The sequence below is a fragment of the Centrocercus urophasianus genome, unplaced genomic scaffold, assembly GCF_019232065.1.
Source record: "Centrocercus urophasianus isolate 14NV4802_14NV808 unplaced genomic scaffold, USGS_Curo_1.0 seq_20, whole genome shotgun sequence".
NCBI classification, from domain to species: Eukaryota; Metazoa; Chordata; class Aves; order Galliformes; family Phasianidae; genus Centrocercus; species Centrocercus urophasianus.
In genome coordinates, this window is record NW_024884756.1 from 15068184 (window position 1) to 15087435 (window position 19252).

The window sequence follows — 19252 nt, forward strand, 5'->3', positions numbered from 1 at the left end:
TGATCATGCCATTCCCTGCTACACTTGATAAACGCATGGAAACAGAAAGTTCCCATGCATTCCAAGGTGCCTGTTTGCTTCAGATTAGAAAAAAATATGTTCTCTAATGCAGACCAAAGGTATTTTCAAAAATATGCTTATGGGGAGACCTGGAAGTTCATTAAGGAACAAATACTATAATACAGATTAAATATACTTGGTTCGACCATGGTTCAAATGAAACATTCAGCCTCCTAGCCTGAGGCACTGGAACAAAAGTTCTAAAAATTCACCATAATTCCATCACGCTTCGAGTACTTAACTCTTAAACACAAGCTACGTTTGGCAAAGAGAATAAGATGACAAGCACTAAGTATGCATTACACAAAATGCAAAGATAAATAAAGATTATCTGTCTGGTAAATGAACAGAAATCAGAAAAGCCTGGAAGCCTCATGCTTCCTCATTTTTCCTTTAATGGAAAAAATTGACACTAGCTGAAAAAGCATTGATTTTCTGTGCTGCAATCTGTGGGAGTCTGCAAAATTGAAAATCAATTTCTGCAGCATACTGTGATTGTTTAAAAGAAAAAACTTCAGAGAGGTTTGCTTGAATTACCTTTTGTATCTCATGATACAAGTATTTATTTCTATTCAGACTTGTCCTTCTAAACAAGAAACTTCTGGAACTTTTACCAGTGCTTTTAAATCTGCTCTGGAATTACTTAATTGTATAACCCACCTCAGCAGCCTGACCAACAGAAATGGAAAATATATATCAATCACTGTCTTTAATAAATGACACCTTACATTGCTACTACACATAAAGTCCGTTAGGTAATAACTGATTTTCCTTGGTATGATCACTCTATGAATTTCAAAGTCTTTTGTTTACCCTTTGTGTAACTTTTTCCCTGGAGAGTGAGACAGGTTTCCATATTATCATAAATCAGTAGGTATGAAAGGAACAGATACATATATTTGAACAGGCCAACTGGATTTTGTTAACTCAGACCAAAATCTGTAAATCAGCACTGAAATGGAGACTGGTGATGTTCTTTTCAACGGTTTGGTATGTTTTCATTTCCTTCAGGCAGTCACCATAGGTTTGATATAGCAATTTTGATCTAACCCTCCACACGATGCCCAGCTTTAAGCCAGGTTACAGAGCTGATAATCCCACCCTCCCTGTTCTCAGGCTTCCATAGAGGATCTACTGAGAGGGCCAAGGATGCTCATACAAGCACCGAGCCAGAATGCATGGCAGGCAGCCGGGCTGGAGAGGCTTGGAGCATCACCAAGCCTGGATGTACAAGCGAGTCCATGTCCTTGAACTCGGGACCCAGATTCTGGGAGGGGTATATTAACAGGTCAGGAATAACCTGCTAGGGGCAGAAGCAGAATGATACCTAAGGCAGAAGCTGGAGAGGGACATATGAGTGCTGAGAACCCAGAAGACAAATGAAAAACTGCACAAGACTCCTGCTTTATCTGTTTAAATTAGTTTGCACATTTCTGAGAAACTAATTTCTATCTATAAAGATATTTATCCAACGTTTGTTTTTTTCCCTCTAGTGTTATATCACACAGCTATGACACATTTTTCACTGCAAACTGCCCAAGAACCAGCCGAGAAAACAGAGCAACACATTCCTCCAGATAGCTGCGGCCTAAGAGCGGCTTGTTTCGATCAGCTTTCAACATGGGAACATTGCCAGAGATGGCAAAGTATGAAATTAATAAATTCGCCACGCCCTCCACAAGCATTTCTTAGCAGAGAACATGGTTTCCACAGCCAGATGAAGAAGGAGAACAGAAGAAAGAAAAACAGAACATATAGCTTATCACTGAACACCTGTGGTGGCACTGAGAAATAAAACTTCCTTGTTGAGAGAAACTGCTCCTTTTCTAGAGAGCATAGAAGCCTAGCTGGCATCAGTCACAGCTTAAATAGTTCAGGATTACTGTGCTTTAAACCTCTTCAACTGTTGTAATATTTTAGATTAATTCTGAAAGTCCTTCAATTCCTTAAACTCACAGGCATTGCAAAGCATGTTGAATTACATGGGAAGGTTTGAGGGTTAGTCAGCTTGACTAATTCTAATTCTCATTTTCTGATCTGAAGCCTACCCTAGTAATCCAGAAATCACATTTAGCAAAATGCATAGCCAGCATTGTATTAATTACAGGCAGAAGTCACTCATGCCATTATGAGTTCAGTCACGCAGCAATACTTATGGTGACCAGAGCAGGCATACCTTTCTTCCTCAAACTGCAATGTGCAGCTAGTTTAAAACATAAAAATTAAAAATAATAAAGCACCTTACATTTTTTTTTTTTTATTAAAGACTTTGCATTGCACATCACTCTGAATCACATTCAGCAAACTGACCACCAGTGTCACACATAAGGTACGCTGCCAGCCATAGAGGTGACAGAGAAGCCAGCTCACCAGACCATCCTATGTTTTATAACTAATTGCCCACAGTGTATCTACAAATACAGGTCACAGTCAGGGAGAGGCTAGAGAATTTTTTTTTTTCCTCCAGGGAGTTGGTTATTTTTGCTTGCAATTGTGTTACCCAAAAATCAATACAGCAGGTGGCAGCTATTGCCTGGCCATAGTTACCAGGAGTTCACATACAGAAAAAGCACAGTTGTCAAGCGTACATGAACTCAGAGAGACTAATTTCATTTAGACAGAAGCATGGTAAAAAAAAAAACAAAAACAAACAAAAAAAAAAAGACTATGCATCAGCAACCATTACAGTGACGGATACAGAATTTGCGTGGCTCCAGAACTAACATTCTAGTACTGAGGCACACTGGTACTTTACATCCAAACTCACCCTCTGAATAACCTCTAGCTCCATTTTTATATCACTCCTATTCTGTTTTCAGCAACTATGTTCTGCAACTCTATTCTCCAGAAACATATTAAAACCAAGAAACATACAGACATAATTACTTTCCAGAGAGGCACATCATGCTCATATTGGAGTCAGAGAGACCCCAAGATGACTCCACACCAACTGCCCGTTTCAAATCTCAACAAGCTGTCTTCTTTTCAACCTTTTTTCTTTCAACCAGGTGTCCTTTCCTCTGACAGACATCACCTTCTCTCACATCTGACCTGCTCCACTCTGAAAGAATCAGAATTTGTCACTAACCTATTTCAGCTTCATATTGCTGAGCTGAAAGCCCTTGTAACTGGCACATTTGTTACTGTTTCTGTAGCTCTTCACCAGTGACCTTGTCCTTCCAGTTTTCCCAGATCAACTATACCAGATGACAAAACAACTAACTAGTACTTGACATAAAAAGAAAGAAAATAAGTAGTGCCACGCTACTTTTCTAAAGGCTTCCAACTAGAGAAAGTAAATTGAAGAAACATTTATCTCGTGGCCAAAGCCTCAAAGATGATAAACTGAGAAGATGAGCCGCTATCTGGATTTCCTTCCTCTCAATTTCTCAACTAACAGTGCCAACAATTTCCAGAAAACAAGAAACTCCATTTTGAAAAACAGGATGGGAAAAAGGAGTTAGAAGTTACTTTCTCGAAGAAGACCACGAGTTTCTCAGGCATCAAAATCCTCATATAGCAGAGTGTGGTCAGGAGGCTATCTGTGGTCTTACTGCACAAACAGGGCTAACAACATAAAAGAAAAGGTTGCCAGGCAAGAGGTGGAAACGGAAGCAAAATCACCAGCTTGGAATCATTCCTGTGAGATGTTCACAGAAACTTCTCTTGACCCAAATTCTTTTTAGCATTATCTCACCCATGTTGGATTTGTGACAGTGGAATAGGCTGCAAGAATAGAAACAATACACCTTCTCAGTACCTCTCAGTAGCACATAATCTAGTCTTGCTTTATTAAACAGGAGGGGTGCAATAGGTGGCCACAAACAACTGTTCTAGCTTGCCATCCTATGAAACACACCCACAAACCGAAGTCCGGGGAGACCATCACCAGGGACCCAGGGGAACATGACATTCATTTCCATCAACTTGATGTGGCCATGTGGCCTGAGCCTCCCACCAGGCCATTCCACCTCCAGCTCTGCCTTCTAAGTGCCAAAGGTATGTGCATGTCCTGTATCTGTCTTCCCCCCCAGCCACTGTTCAAGTTTTAATTATTTACTGCTTTCTTATTCAGTTGGCAGCTTGAGCCATCAAGGGGAGCTCAAAGTCCATAGTCCACATCTCAGGCCAACTAGCAGTCATCACCAGTTCCTGCAACTCTTTGGTCTCTCACTCCAAATGTATTATGAAAACTGTGAAGTTAGCAACAACTACAAAGCAAAATTCTATTGATTCTTCACTTTCCAACTCATCTAGGACTAATCAGGTCAGCAACAGCTGGGCAGATGAAGCCCTGGTCTCCTCTCAGTGGGTGAACAGCCTTCACAAAATAGCACAAAATAGTTTCATCAGACCTTTCTTTTAAGGCAACCTGAGCTTATTTTATCAATTAATGAAAACTTCTCAGTTCCTCACCTGAAAAAGGATATTGCAGACTAAGATAAGGTATCTTCAAGCTGATTTACATATCATTCTCACACACCCTTACTTTGGTTTTAGTACCTTCCACAGCAAAGCAGTCCCAAGTTTGAGCCTGACTGTACTGCCAAAAACGATCTAACACATCATTCTAATATATTTAAATCTTGCATAAACATAACTCCATAACTCAGCCAGAATCATCAAGTCACATAGAAAAACTCTGTAGCAAAACAACAGCATTTATGTTAGAAAAGAGGGCATTTTAGAAGATAATATCTAACACAGATGAATTAATGCAACCTTCTTTACAGCTCAAGTGAACTACAACAATCAGAAAGACAGTGGAAGGGTGATAGGGGAGCATAACAGCAAACGGACAAGAGCGAATAGAACGGTATTACAAAGGAAAAATGCTCACCCACATCTGAAGATCTAGGCTCACAAGGAAAACTCCAGAAGGTAGGGATTACCAACCAAAGATCTTTCCCTAGCGGCAGTCAGCCCTTAAATGAGGTCTAAGAGAGGCGCAGGTGCAGCCAGGCTCCACCCCTTCTGGTCACACAGCTGAATTGCCTTCACCTATGCTCCTAGGACTGATGGGGTCCTTTCCCCAGGTGCTCAATCAATGCTTCAAGCTGTGACTCAGCAGTAACCATACACCAATGCATCCATTTTTTTCTTCAAGAGAAGTGCCCTCCACTAGTATTAAAATTTATTTGCCTTTGAGGAACTCAAAAAAAAAAAAAAAAAAAAATTATTTAACTTTGTTTCAAAACACCACTGTTCTCTCTGCTATACTGAAGCATTCTGAAGAGTCAAAAGCTCATCTAATCTTTAGGCTATTACAACTGTAATACAGTTCCTGGGCAGTGGTCACAGCACCAAGCCACTGGAGTTAAATAAGTATTTGGAAAATACTTATTTTCCAAACTTATACTATATTATTTTAGACACAAGGTTTGACTTTCGTGTGGTTCTGTATGGATCCAGGATGATCCTTGGCCCTTCTCACTTAGGACATTTTGCAATTCTATGGTTCCAGACCCCTCTCCTTCCACTCTTTTTTAAACTCCAATGTTCAGCAGTTGTCAGTAGTATTTCTCTATGACTCATTTTTTCCCTACCTTACTATTTTAACTATTATATTCCACCCAGAATTTCCCTTAAAGAACACTAGTTTGACTGCCTGTGCATCACAACCCTCATGTTCTTTTCCCATATTCCACACTTCAGCTGACCTCCCTTTGACCAGCTTATCAGCTGCCAGCATTGAAAAGCTCTTCTGAAGGGAACAGCCCTAAGAGAGGGATGTGCTACAAACACCATTCACCAGGACACACAAACACTTTCTTTTTCAAAGAAAGCTCCTCACTGCCTACATGTATATGTTCTGACATACAGGAAACAGCTGAAAGCTGTAGTTTTGTATTTACAGCTTGGAAAACATAGGTATACAGGCAGTAAAATTAATTGCAAACATACACAAATAACACCAACACTCATGTCGTGCATGCTACTATAATTTAGTATTTTTAATATTCCATAGTATTTTAACCAAATTCAGCTAACTTCAGCTGCCATTTCATTTCACCACTTCCTCCTCAATGCACCTCTCACAGTTGGACTTTCCCCATCACAAAGACGTACTTGGAATCTGCCAAAAACACAACACCCTTCACATGGCCTGAGTATATTTACTCTCATTTGAACACAATACCTGCTGCTACCTCCTCTGACATCTACAACTTTGATATTGATAAAAGAAAAAAACCCAAAGTAAGCATTTGCTTAAGTATTTCAGTGGGAGGGATTTTTTAAATCTCATTAAAAGCCAGCTTAAGAAAAAAACACAACCCTGGAGGAAATTCTTGGAGAAATTCCTTTTAAAAGTGCAATTGCCCAGAGTAACATTTCCCATGAAAATTATCTACAGAAACTACTGCCTTTTCCCATGCCAGACATCATCAAAAGCTTCAAAAACTGCAAGCATTTAGTTACTGGGAGAGAAAAAAAAAAAAAAACAACTGGGAGGCCTTCTTTTTATCATCAAGCATGCAAAAGAACCTCTGGGTTTTAGAATAGGTCTGTGTTTAAAAAGAAATATGTTAGAACAGATGGAGAAAATGGACAATATTTTGCTATACCATGTGTATGGCTTAAGGGTTAACTAAACCATTAGGACAGGCTGCTGAAGGTATGCACACACACATGAACATAGACACACACCCCTCTGGCAGCTCCTCTTATCTCCCCCTGCCGTGCTGGGAGCAGTGATAGTAGAATGTTTAGGAGGATGGGCCTGATGGTCAGCATCCCCTGGGAAATGCAGATCTCCTGGGACAAAACCACATCATACCAGAAGCCTAAGTTCTTGAAAAACTAAATAAATATATGAAGAAAAACAAACAAAAAACAACAACATAGAGAAAACCCATGCAAATACTGCATGCATTGGGCATACAACAGCAAAGCCAATCACTTCTGTCACATCAAGAAACCTAGAGGCACTATACTGCAGGAAGGTGAGGCACCAAGGGACAAACACACACATGCAAAAGAACTGAAGGAAAATGAAGTGGAAATGTGAATGTTCTCTGACTTCATCTCAGACCTGGGCAGAAGAAAGAAGACACATCTCCAGCAGAACATGCAGGAGAGCAAGAGGATAGGGCTGTCCCACCAAGGCTTTACCTTCCCATGGCCATGGTATCTTTGCAGAAAAGTCCAAACTGGCTGCTCAGTCACACAGTACCTTTAACACCTGCAAGCAAAATTACACTGGTATCAGCTGGATAAACAATTCATCCAAACAAACACATGTGCACATAGTACAGCCCTTCTACAGCTGCACTTGAAATGAACCACTCCTTTCTACAAGTGCAACCAATGTTTTCTTATCCTTGCACAGAACTGATGCAAAATAAACATGAGAAAAGCAGCAATAGAAACTTGGAGCATCTCTGACACGCATACACAGGGTACAAATGGGCAAAGAACACAAAGAGCCAGTGACAAGAAACACTACTGACAACAGCCCTACACTGCAGCTCACCAGCCCTGCAAAGAAGCACACAGGAGCCCTGCAAGAGATGGAACACATGGGCATGAGGAACTACAGTAGCACCGAAGGTACCTCTTCAAATAAAAACCTCTTCAGAGTATGTTAAATAGTAAGCACTTAGGTTGTACATATCGCTTAATTTATCTTAACTGGAGAGAAAAGAAACAGCAGTCTTTCTCTTCTGTGAACTTTTTTAACCAAGGTGAAAGAAAGACCCATGTGTTACACGCACATAAAAATAAATGTCCTGTTAAGCTTGTCACCAGTACCACCACGTCTGCTTAGCTACTAAGGTCAAGGTCATGTCATCCATACCAAGATGAAAACAGTTTAATTAGAGAACCCACAGCACTATAGACAAAGGCTGGTCATTAGAAAAAAGCTAATATAAACCAAGCACAATTATGCGGCATGGAAACCATCAGATATTTGATGAGATGTTAATCTTTAAGCTGGTATCATTCTGCAAGCTAATCATCCAGAGAATAGAAAATCTGTTAAGAATGCAATTAAATGTACTAGTTCCATTAAAATTGAGCTGATATAGTTAATTGTTCTCCTGAAATAGCTAATTCCTCACACCTTCGCTGGAGAGCTTTTTCATCAACTCTGTGAGAGCATATTTAAGGGACCACGTCACTCCCCTGTGCGGGACTGTGTGCTTCGATGTCACCCTTCACAAGGTGTGCTGCAGCTCGGCCCGACCTTGAGCCCCCACCTGGCCCTGAGGGAGCACAGCGAGCTCTCTTGGTGGCCGTGCCGTTGGCACCGCATCTGCATTGCCGGGCTTCGGGGAGAGCGGCAACATCGTGCTCTTGCAACACGCCAAAGCAGCTATAAAATACAACCAATGGCAAAGCCACGTCAGATGGTCGCTGTGAGCATCAGCACTTCTGGGAAACGGATGACTGCTAAACCAGCGCTATAACGGATCTGTGCGTATTCAAACAGCTCGCAAGCGTTTTGCAGCACTGCTAGAAATGAGGAATAGCAGGCCATTCCTGCTTTTTTTGAGAGAGGCAGAGACTGCAAGCACAAAGGTATCCCGAGAGTGCATCAACTTCGCCATACGGCCCCGCTACGCACCGCGGCGGAGCAGAGTTTACAGGGGCATTTCCAGCCGCACCGCACTGGAGACGACAGAGCCGCACACGGGGGAGCGGGGCCGGGTCGCTCCGCAGCACCGCTTTGCCGGTTACATAATCACGGCCGCTCCGGGTGCTCCGGTTTCGCGCCGGTCCGTGCCTCCCGCGACTCCCGCTGCCTCACACGATCCCGACTCCGGCTCTGGGCCCGTCGCCGCGCCCCGGCTCTCTCCCACCCCTCCACCGTTCGAACGGCTCTCGCCGGGCCCGGCACAGCCGAGCCCCGATGTCCGCAGCGCCCCGCGGTCTGCCCCCACCCCGCCGCTCGGCACCCACCTCCTCTCCGGCATCCGCGGCGCATCCCCGCTGCGGCCCGGCCGGCTGCGCGCCGCCGTTCCCGCTGCCTCGCTCCCTCCCGCCCGCCGCAGCTCCCCGCCCGTCTGACGGAGGGGGCGGGAAGCCGCGTCGCGCCGCCGCCGCAGCCCCGCCGCGCCGCCCCCCGCCCGCCGCCAAGGTGCCCTCCTCTCACCCACCTACCACAGGGACGAGGGGCCCAGCAGGAGGGGATGGGAGGCCTCGGGGGACGACGCGGAGCGAATCGTGGAGTCGCGAAGCGGGGCTGCGGCGGGCAGCGAGCATCAGGAAAGCGGCCGCCGTCAGGTCTGCGTGGGGATGGATGTAAAAGGACGTGGGCAGCCGCGGGACGTGGTGACGCGTGGGACAGCGGGGGGACCGCGCCGGAAAGGAGTCGGAGCGACGGGGCCGGGACGGCGGCGGGGGTCCGTCTGCACCGGTGTGGCTGCGCTCCGGTGAGCGCCGTGCCCGGCCCCGCGCTGCCGCTCCGCCCCACCGCTGCTCTTTGTCCTCTGATAACGGGAGGTTGGGAGAGACACGCGCCAGGTGCTCTCGCAAACCGCGAGACGTTCCTCCCTGGGTTTACATTAGCTTGCTTTTTCTTTTCTTTTTTTTTCACCTCCTTTCCTGCAGATCTGCCGTTACAGCCCTCGTGACAGCCATCCCTCCCCCGTCCCACCTCGGCCGGCAGAAAGCCAGGCCGCTCACGCACAGCTGCAGCCGATAGCCACGGGTCGCCCAAACGGGCCAGGATGCGTGCGTATCCATGAAAAGGTATTAAAAGACCCAGAGAAAGAAATGGTGGTGGTAATGTCAGTAATACAAAGGGAAAAAAATATGGCATAGTCCATAGAAAAAGTAGTGAAAAACTTAGTGGGTTCCAGCAATGCAATTACTGGGCCCAGACCCTACCTTAAAGTGAGGTAAACAGGCTCTATGATGATGCTTTAACTTTTCCCTCATTTCTTCAACTAGAGATCCCAGATTGAGTGTCACTGCTGTACAGCAAAGGACCATATTGCAGACTGTGTCATACAAAGTCCTGGCTCTTTTCCTATTGAAGCTGAGACAGCCAGAGCAATTCTTCTTGACACAGTCTCCTTAGTCCAGCAGAAGCTTCCCAAATGAAAAAGTATATGTAATCATTGCCACAGCTGATGCTGAGAGGGAGACATCAAAGTAAGTGTAGTATAAAAACACAGATTAAGAAAAATCTCATACTTTAAAGTATGTATTTAAAGTATTAAGTAAATCTCATACTATTTAAAGCTTAATATCAGAAGTTTAATTTTTTTCTCCTATATGAAATAAAGAACAGGGCAGGGAGATAAAGGACACAGCTCTTAATCATCCCTTAAGGACAGCATTCAACACCACCACTAATTTCAGTTAAGTGGCCACTCACCATTACCGACCTGAAAAAGAAAACCAAGGACAGAAATGTGTATTTGGTAATTATCTGCCATGTTTCAAACAACTTTTGTGTTCTCTAACAATCTCAACGTTAAACTCCTAAGCGGGTATCCTATAGAGTTGCATTTTTTTTCCCTAACTTGCCAACACTTAAAATGTATAGAAAAGCAGATAAAGTGTTTCTTTCAAATGACAATTCTTGATCGTACATAATTATCCAGAAGCATTCCTTCTAACAGAAGGCTGTAAAACAGTTTTCTACGCAAAGATATTTTCTCCTGTCGTAGCAGTAGTGTTGTTTCTCCACTGCTGCTCGTTGTTAGCATTGGTGCATTCATTTGGGACACTGCAGTCCTCCATTCTGAGTAGCAAACCAGGTGAACCTCCAGTTTCTCTCTCATATTCTGACTACTAAGCACATCACTGGTTATCTTCGAGTACTCCTTTGGACTGAATTATTTAGAATACTTCTGAGTGAAAATCGTTGCACCTAAATAGCCTAAAATTCCTTCTGCAAGGACCAGTAATCTCTGAATTCTCCCGGTGATACTCATTGTAAGAGCCAAAGCAAAGACATGAGCAGCTATAAAAGGTCCTCACAGTAGTGAGCAAGTGGGCAGAGACAGACAGAAAAAATTCTATGGCCATAACTGCAAACTAAATAGCAATGAAAACAACCCTTGCTAAACATGCATAATGGACTCTAAATTAACCTTTTTCATTGGGAGCTGTTGTGAATAGCTTTCTGCAAACATTAGCTTGCTGCTCAGCGTTAGTTGGGAAGGCAAACAATGTTAGGAATTACTCCAGAAGCAAATGAGAACAAAGTAGAATCGCTCATTACATTGTTGTGTAAATCTCTTGCGTACTTCAGTACTGTGTATGGTTCTGGCTCCTTCATATGGAAACGGAGAACAAGAAAACGTACGGAGCTAAAGGAATAGTCAGGGGTATGGAATTCCATCCATGTGAGGAGAATCCCAACTGTGAAACAGTGAAGGGATTGCCTTCAGATTTATACAGTCACTAATGAGATGTAGGAACCCGAGAGGAAACAACCACGTACCATTTTTCATTCTACAGGACCTGAGGGAGACAAAGCTAATGATCAGGCAGCAGGTTTAAGACAACAGCTGCAAAGAACTTTGCTTTATGAAGTGTTATTAAATTGCTTGGCTTGCTGTGACAAAGCACTATGGAGCTGAAGGCACAGATGTTTTTAAACAGGGATTACATGAAGGAATGAAGAATAACTTCAGCTATTAAGCACAATAATTTCATTTTCAGTGCCCACCTATTGCTTGCTAGAACTGTAAGAAGGGACACTCTTGACGTGCCTTGTTCCAATGCTCCCCTGATCATCACATCGTCGATTCTTATCTTTCTGCTCAGGTGTGAGAAAGAAAGGTCAAACAGATTTGTCAAACAGATTTCTAGGTATGGAAGCACACATCTGCCTTTTCCCCTGTCCTGAGAGAAAGATCATAGTAGTTCCTTATCTTCCTGTTTGAGAGTTCTTCCATGCCCCTGAAGAGAATGCTTTCCCAGTGATTCTCTAGTGATTAGCCCTATTCAGTAGTGACAATCCATATACATCAGTCATCCACATCAACACTGCTTTCTGCTCCCCTTCACAGAAGAATGGGGAGAGAAATTCTGAAGTGTAACATGCTCAGAATATATTGAAAATACTTTCCACTTCCACAGATCATAAAAATAAAATTCCTTGGACATCCTGAAGGAGAAAGGGATAGTAATTTCTTCTTGATTAAGAAATAGTAAAGTAAAGCAGAAACACACAAAGATGCTTTAAAAACTAGCAGCGGGTAAAAGTCCTGCATAGAAACCAGTTTCTAAGAACCATGTTAGAGATGCCCTTATTAAATACAAGAAACTGGAAATCTGACAAGCAAATCTGAAATGAAGTTTGGCAGAACTCCAAGAATCCTTGAAGACAAACATATGATAAATCAACCGGAGTGGTTACATCTCATATAAACAAAATCTGTATGGCTGATACTCTGTACAGCTAGTTATCTCCACTGAGAAAAGAGCTCGTTTCATACCTTATTTCAGCAATAGATAGTAATGCCAAGACTTCATGTTCAGCAGAAGTTACATGATTCCTTTTAATGTTTAGACGACTGTGAAACTAAAGTAGTATAAACTTGTTAAATATATACACATATGTGAAGATTTCTGATGCTTTCTATATATACATATAAATAAAATTAAGCGTGCACTATGTAGTACAACTGAAATTGTATTGACAGCAGAAGATATGAGGAATATTTTTAAAATATGCAATTGATATAACTTTTATTATGAAATGGAAAGAAATGCTAAGACACATGTATGCTTTTAGAAGTCTATAGGCATGATTAAAACTTGAAAAAAGTCAGCAGTTCAAGACAGAGTACATGCTTTCATATGCCATTGCCTTTGATTTTGTTTCACTGATTAAATATAACCACTCTGCTCCTGCTGTCCTTATATGGAACAGACACATTAGGAAGGGGATTTAGTGTGCCCATGATGAGGACAATCAAAGATCTGATACTTAAAATAACTTTCAGCTTTCTTTCAATTTGTCTGTTGTTTATCATTTTACTTATGGAAAATATTTCCAGCATGCATTTGCATTTCCAAATAGAGTTTTTATGTCCAAGTGACTAAATATGCTCTGTTAACATTGTGCTGGATTTCTTAAAGTGACAACCCAAAATGTTACCAATTAGCAGTTTCAGAAAGCGGAACTCTGTCAGATTGGTTGGAAGGATGCCCAGGATATCTTCGTTACCCTCATGGTCGGGATTTGTAAACACTTTCTCTAATTACAGAGCAGATCAGGTCAGCAATTAACTCTTTTAGTCTTAGTAAGGCCCTGCAGATGTTCTGTATTAACAAAGTGTTTCTCCTGTGCTGTTGCACCTTATAGTTGAATATTTCCCTACGGGTGGACTACCTCCTGTTTGCCAGCGGGCAAAGTGCATGTATCCTGAACGTTATATTGTGTAGGTTTGTTTTAAAGACTCAGAAAACTTGCTACAAGAGAAGAGCACAGCAACTTTGCAAATCAACAGGAGACCATTCATCCCAAAGCGACCTCCTGGGAAAGTTATCACTTGCAGCCGTTTAGTGGCATCGCAGCTTAAAGCACTGCTTCCACATTTCACCCTATCTACTTCCTGTCTTCTGCTGAATCCTTACCAATTCCTAGATCACCTTTCTGAGAACCTGCCTTACGGTCTCTTGAAATTGCTACCGTATATAAATGCTTCTTACCTTTTCTGGCGTGCCGAGAAGAGCAGCTTCTCCCAAGAAGCCTGGGGGTCATTATGCCTTGCTGGAGCTAGCAAGTTAATTGCCAAGTGAAACTCAGGGATTTCTGCCCAAGCTCAAGTTTGCAGACTTACAAGAATAAACTGAGTTAAAAGAAGTTTGAGTAGTCTGGTGCTTATCATTAAAAGAAATAACAATCACCTTACTATTTAGCTCTTACTTCACTGCAGGACAATTTACTTAAGTACAAAAAAAGACACTTCTAAAAACAATCATTAGCTCATTCACTGTTCCAAATTTCCCTGTTAACATTACTTTTTTTTTTTTTTTTTGTCAAGTTTTAAATGAGAATTTTCTCCTGGCTGAATTTGACTTTGAGATCATACATACAGATTTATTCAGCTTTCGGTATCAGGATGCTACACTGGGTTGGTATGCCATTATGTTCTCGGATCCTCTGTTTAACATTTCTGAGGTGTTAAGAAGTGGTGGGGCAATTATACCAACAATTAGCAAAAACCACATCAAAACAGCATGGTCAACAATCACATAAACATTCAATTGATACGGCAATTACTTGTAATCCAATTAGTGTGGTTACTTACAGTCCATATCCTGACTAAGTGCTAAATAGTGGTACTTGAGCACTGTGTTACCCACAGTGGATGTTAGCTTAATAACTTCCAACCTCTTTCCCACCCAATGTTGACCGACGAGCTACTCAGAAAATCCCATCCATGACCACCTTTTATTGTGAAGCTTTGTTGGTTGTGCTAAAAGCCTTGTTAAAGAGCAAGAATATTGCAGTTCCCCTTCGTTCACAGTAACATGGGCCTATAGGAACTTATTCAAATTTCCAATTTTATCATTTAAAAATAAGAAATACAATTCAGGGTGTTTTTTAAATGGGCTATCTTGATTACTCTATGTATTTTACTCGTTTTCTGCTTGATACTTATTTAATAAGTTGCCCACAATTTTAGTTTTTAAGCTCAAATTTAACACACAAATTTAATTTTACATTTTTAAAAATCATCTTACAAGCTAGCCAGTGGGTCTAAAATTTGCCATTCCTTTAGAACATTCATTGACTTCCATTAATATTTTTTCCCTCACTGATATGGCAATCATAAAAAGTCTCCATGTGTAGAAGCAGCATTTAGCAGAATTCAACAGCTCAATGGCAGCAAAAATGCAATCTATGCTATGCCATGTAGAGTCTTAATGCTCTGTATTAATTTATGGCATTTCAGGTTTGCTTTATTTTTTTTCCTCCATCTCCCCTGACAGTGTAAAGCACCTGCTTCCACATTACATGAAACAATTACAGATAAATTCTCCAGTCCACACTGATACATATAAATTGTATACGACTTTTCTTTCCTGTAGTTGTTTCCATTCAAGAGTAACCCAAAAGCTGTGTTTCTGAACTGTGGGATGCATAGATCTTACAGTACTGAAGTTATTTTAAAGCTGTGATTTATGGCGTTTATAAAGCACCAAGGCCATAAAGGACCCCTCCAAGCAGCTGCTCCTCACAGCTTCCGTGAAGTATTTTTAGCCAGGCAGAGAGCAAAGCTGACAAGTGCTCTGTGTTACACAGAGCAGCATGTCACTCTTAACTTGTGATCACCAACACAGAGCTGCCTCATTTCATCTTCTAAGGCTTCAGCTGCCAAAGCTGTCTGCAAGCACCTGTAACTTAGAAGCATAGAGAAGTGCCAGGCTTGCCCTATGAGGCCTGAATCTTCTCTGTAAGTCAAGCTGAGTTTGCTCTATTTGTTCCTGCCAAAAGCACAAACTGTGGATGAGGTACCTGATGCAAAATTGTGCTTTGAAATTGTTCAATGACCTCAAGGCAGCTGCAGCCATGGGCTGGGCTGTCAGTGCCAGGAGAAGCAACAGAAACAGCATGCAGCTGAAGAACAAAGAAGTTGCCCAAGACAGAATTGCTCAACGGAAAGCACACATTTTTGAATAACAGATATGGGTTTAAATGCAATCTTGGTGCAATAATATTAAGAATGTGCTTATGAGAAGTACATGGTGCGCCATACAGTGAACGTTATGTATTTGAAAAGAAAGGATAAGACAACACTGAACATGTTGCAGAAAAACTTATAAGGTTCTGTGGTTCATTCATGAAGTTACCTATCCACCAAAAGGCTCAAAATCCCTGTGCTCAACACCGGCAGCAGGGAATAATTGGCTTCAAGATCACCACAGTTCTCTCCATCTTTTCTCCCTTAATATTTGTTTTTTGCATTCACCTGTTTCTCACAATATGAGAATTGATTTTCCCTAGGAAGCCCCCCCCCAAGCTTTACCTCTTCAATTAAGACTGTTCTCCATTTTGTTGCCTCAAAACCAGATATTTTTTATTAATATAGCTTCCCCTTTCCCCCTCCCCCCCCCAAATTTTATCTTTCTTCTGATTCTCTTCCTTATTCTTCCTCATTCTCTCAAATTGTCACTGACAAATTTCTACTAAGAAATGACAAAATATTAAGAAATGAGAGAAAGAGGTGTTTTTTATACACTGTTCTTGGGTGTCTACTAGAAAAATTTTCTACTTTCATGATAGTTTTAAAGCTATCAGGCTAACTATGCAAAAGTAAGGCAAGGCTCTGGAACACCAAGTTAAAATAATCAAACACACACATAGAACTCATGCAAGTGAAAACAGATTATTTGTATTTCAAAAATAAGTGGCTGTGGAAAAAAAAAAATTAAGAAGTAATTCACAGGAAGAAGATGAACTAGGATTCTGTCTTCTCAATCAGAATACCAGAAAAAGGTTTTGAATCATGTGTTAAAAATTGAGAATCGTCTGAGGGTATTTCAACCTATGAATGCAGAAAACAGTCCCTTTCTTTTCAAAATCCTACATTTGAGTCGATTACGTTAAATGGGAGTAAGATAATTTCAATAGTAGTTGCATCCTATGCACGTTAGGTACATCCAGGAGACCAGAGACCTCTGCTGGAAAAGGGGGGTGAATTACCTAGCAAGGCTGTAGGCTGTGCCTTTGCTACACCATTCAGTCAACTTGGTACAGTTAGCCTTCCATTCACTTATAATTTTTTCTTCAGTTAGTTTTGCAGACATTTTTAATCAGTATAACTGCAACTCAAATGTGAAATTCCATGGGGAACTTCAGCAGGGTCTCTGACAAAGCACTTAAAAGTTTAGAGAAGTGGTATGCTGAGAACATGCAATGCTCTCAAATTGGACATAACCACATGCTTTTTTCACCTTCAGCTGCTTCCATTTCCACAGTTGTTCTTTTTCCTTTTGCCTCTTATATACTGACATAGTAACCTGGCACTGCAGACATTAGATGGTATCTCTGCAGACAGAGCAGAAATAATATGACTGAATATCTTGGGTCAAAAAATGGACCATTAACAGGAAGAGAAAGAGCCTGGGCTCTGCTCCCACTTTAGGTACTCCAGTAGCACCCTGTTAGCACCAAAGAGAAAGGTCTCAGGGAGGAGATCCAGTGGAGGGACTAACTGCAGTCAGACTGTCAAAACACAGCTCTGGAGAACAGCCTTATTTCACTTAATGATCAGATATACTTTAATTTAGACATTGTGGCAACATAAACAAATTATTAGTATCTTTCTACAGTTACACAAGCAAAAGGCACTCCTGCAGACCATGCAGGTGAGATTCAGTAAATGGACAAAATTTCTAGTGGACATCATTTAGCATAATTTATGAAAAGTATTATCTCATTTTCAGAAGGAAAATGAGATAATCTTCTGCTGTTAAATGCCAGCAGAAGCTACAGTTGATGAGCACAGCTGAAATCGAAGTCATTTACAGATAAGCATGCAAAATTCTACTTACCACCATTACCGTGCTACTACTGCAAAACAGCACAAAAAAATTATGCAGTTCTTGCCAATTCACTAACCACCAGCAAAAGCAATACAGATTATACAGTTTTTGTTTTTTCCTCCAGTACCTAATGCTTATACTCTCGGAAGACAGAATTATCATTTTCTGATGAAAAGGCCTGGAAAAGCAATGTGACAGCTACTTAGTGGCAGTGCTACAAAACAATTTAAACAGGCAATAATGAATATCACATCTAACCAGAAGTGCTGGCTGACTTTAAAACAGCGAAATGTATTTACACAAACTGGCATTTATCTGGAGACGACCAGTATATCTGCCCTTCCAGAAAAGACACTAAACTCTTAAGAAAAGTCAGTCAGTTTTGGTTGTAAGAATATTTTAAGATCTGTTAGCAGAACACTACAGATGACTTCATGTTAGTCACCTAATAGACTGATGCAACATCATCCCAAAAGAAAAAATACCATCTGCTTGCAGTTACTTCTTACGGCATCCTCAAGTCTCAGTACAGAAAATGAGGTAATTTCTTCCTTTCCAGTACCTGCCCAAAACCATTTGGAGCAAGACCTGACCAAACAGCCTGAAGTAGGACTACAGATCTCCCAGATTTTGATCTCCCCTTTGCAGAGACATGTAGTAAGTGTAACAGGACAGAGAAGGATAGGAAAATAGCAACACTGCTTCAACTTGTAAAGAGTCTCTTCCCTCCCCTTTGGGCTGAAGGCTCTGGCAAGTGGCTGTTAGATCATTTGAACAGTTGATTCTCCTTTCATATCTTGGAAGGACAAGGGCAGGCAGCTGTCACTTTATTTTTTTCCAGAGTCTTACATTCCTAGAGAATGTTAACATCAACTAAACAAATAGGAACTTTAATGTCACCTTAGACTATAGATCCTGACATAGCAGGGAGTCATCAAAAAGAGCAATTAGAGGACAAATTAGCAGGTTGGTTGTTTTTTTTTTTCCCCTGTCTGTGCAGAGATTCCCATTATTTCACCATAATAACACTTGCACCTAAACTACACATGCATCACTACACTACGCTTTAAAACATCCTCTCAAACACAACTCTGTTCCAAACTCCCTGCTTTGGGCAAAGAAATACGTTTCTGCATTTTATATCCAAGCTTTCTATTCAGACAACAGAAAAGTGCAAAAGTCTCCAGAACCTAAGAAAAATTTAGTTTCAGTGCCTCTGTAGCATCATGCATAGTTACCTCAAGTTTGTAAAAAATAAAATAAAAATAAGCCATTGGACCTTCTGCACTTATACTGCAAAGATTTTTGCACCAGCACAGAACATCACCATTTGCTTATTCCCGATGCAAAGATGCACTGCATGATGCACATTCAGCAGCATGCCAGAGCTGCTATACCAACAGCACAGAATGACTGTCACTTTTGCACAGCAGAACCAAAGCTTTCCAAAAATACTGCACGCACACAAAGCAGAGTTAAGTCTGCAAAGATACTGCTTGACAATTCTGGAGTTTTAGATCTATGCATCCTGGTCAGCACTGTTCCCCTGAGGAAACATAAGAAAGCTCCATACTTACTCAAAAGGAAGGAAAAAAAAAAAATCCAAAAAGCAGAATTTTTCCAGAGGAACTCCAAAAAAAAAAAAAAAAAAAAAAAAAAAAAAAAAAAGGTAGCACCTGTCACAAACAATCTCAGAGTCACAAAGATCCAGTTCTCCAGGTTTAACCAT

General features: G+C 41.4%; 1 protein-coding gene across 7 annotated transcripts in view; it reads right to left on the reverse strand.

Moving 5' to 3' along the window:
• OSBPL6 (oxysterol binding protein like 6) overlaps window positions 1-9236 on the reverse strand; it is a 76727-nt gene extending 67491 nt beyond the window's left edge. For 4 of the 7 annotated variants that reach the window (XM_042822220.1, XM_042822218.1, XM_042822219.1 and 1 more), the window contains exons 1-2: window positions 9166-9236; window positions 7174-7243 (exon numbers count right to left, since the gene is read on the reverse strand). The gene's annotated coding sequence lies outside the window, so the exon portion shown is untranslated. Of the gene's footprint in view, window positions 1-7173; window positions 7244-8964; window positions 9011-9161 lie in introns of those variants that run through there. The other 3 variants (XM_042822216.1, XM_042822215.1, XM_042822217.1) reach the window with 3 other exon arrangements.
• Window positions 9237-19252: the final 10016 nt, after the last annotated feature.